The sequence below is a fragment of the Rhagoletis pomonella genome, unplaced genomic scaffold (genome assembly GCF_013731165.1).
Source record: "Rhagoletis pomonella isolate Grant_MI unplaced genomic scaffold, Rhpom_1.0 Rhpom_scaffold_00015, whole genome shotgun sequence".
Classification (NCBI taxonomy): domain Eukaryota; kingdom Metazoa; phylum Arthropoda; class Insecta; order Diptera; family Tephritidae; genus Rhagoletis; species Rhagoletis pomonella.
In genome coordinates this window covers 6,057,923-6,059,787 of record NW_023458569.1, presented here as the reverse complement: position 1 = coordinate 6,059,787, position 1,865 = coordinate 6,057,923, and positions in this window count along the sequence as shown.

The following is a 1,865-nucleotide window of genomic DNA, read 5'->3' as shown; positions in this document are numbered from 1 at the left end:
TAGGCCTGGAAAATCAACCATAGATCAGGTATTCGCAATACGCCAAATCTTGGAAAAGATCCGCGAGAATAGGATCGACACACACCATCTATTTGTCGATTTCGAAGCCGCTTTCGACAGCACGAAGAGAAGCTGCCTTTATGCCGCGTTGTCTGAATTTGGTATCCCCGCGAAACTAAGACGGCTGTGTAAAATGACGTTGAGCAAAACCACCAGCTCCGTCATAATAGGTAAGGACCTCTCCGAGCCGTTTGATACCAAACGAGGTTTCAGACAAGGGGACTCCCTTTCGTGTGATTTCTTTAATCTGATGTTGGAGAAGATAATAAGATCAGCAGAACTTAACCGTTCAGTATATTATCGGTAAAAACAAGGGCTACGTCTGTTCCGCCTTCTCGGGATTGGATAGGGAAGAGAAGCGAATGAGTCCGGTGGTGAACGAGGACAAAACGAAGTATCTCCTGTCATCACACAAACAGTCAGAGCATACGCGTCTGGGCACCCACGTCACTGTTGACAGTTACAAGTTTGAAAAAGTAGACGACTTCGTTTATTTGGGAACCAGCATTAACACCAATAATAATGTCAGCATTGAAATCCAACGTAGAATCACTCTTGCCAACAAGTGCTACTTTGGGCTGAGTAGGCAATTGAGAAGTAAAGTCCTCTCTTGTCGCACAAAGATCACACTCTATAAGTCACTCATCATGCCTGTTCTCGTGTATGGCGCGGAGGCATGGAGAATGAAAGCATCTGATGAGGCGGCTTTTAGAGTTTTCGAGAGAAAAATTCTGCGAAAGATTTACGGACGTTTACGCGTTGGTGATGGCGAATATCGCAGACGATTTAACGATGAGCTGTATGAGCTTTACATCGATATAGACATAGTGCAGCGAACTAAAATTCAGCGGCTCCGCTGGCTTGGCCATGTCGTTCGAATTGACAGAAATGCCCCTGCTCTGAAAATATGCAACGCGGGCCGCGATGCAGGTAACAGAGGAAGAGGAAGGCCTCCTCTGTGTTGGAAAGACCAGGTGGAGAAGGACTTGGCTTCACTTGGCATTTCCAATTGGCGTCAGTTAGCACAGAAGAGAAATGACTGGCGTGCTGTTTTGAACTCGGCCAAAATCGCTAAGGCGGTTAAAGCGCCAATAAATAAGAAGAAGAATTTATCCACTAAAAAGAATTTAACAGATATTTTCCTACAAAATAAATTATATGCCGCCAGGAACCCACTAAATTGGACAAATTTTATACTAAGAATTTTAATAAGAGCATAGCCATGCGTAAGCTCTTCACGGAAGCAAATGTCAAAAAATACATTCGTTGAAATAAAATGTTGGTTTGACGTTTTTTATTTCCATACAGATAATAGAGAACTACAGGAATAAAATTAAACACAGGTATTCCAGAAAAAAAATGTTTTAATCAAAATTTCAAAAAATGGTAAATTTTAGTGGAATGAATAAAAATATATGTAAAAATATGTTATTTTTTATTTCTTTATTTAATAATACGGGTTTTTAGCTGTCGAAAGAAGAAATAAAAACCTGCAAATTTTTTGTACTTTTTGAAGTAATGCATTTTTTGCTAATGCATAAAATCATGTTTTTATTTTTTTTTAGTGCCATAAGATCTGCACGATTGGTTCTATTTTCAAAAATGAAGTGTTGGATGAAAAAGCTTGACCTGTAGACAATAAAGGTTTATTTTTGTTTTAAAGCTGCCACCTGTTAAAAAACTAAATTAAAATTTTTAATAAGTTAAACGAATTATTAAGAGATGTGTATCAATCGAAATGTGGTTGAAAACAGTTTATTTCTTAACTACATTGTATAGGGTTGCCACCTGTTTAAAAAATCAAA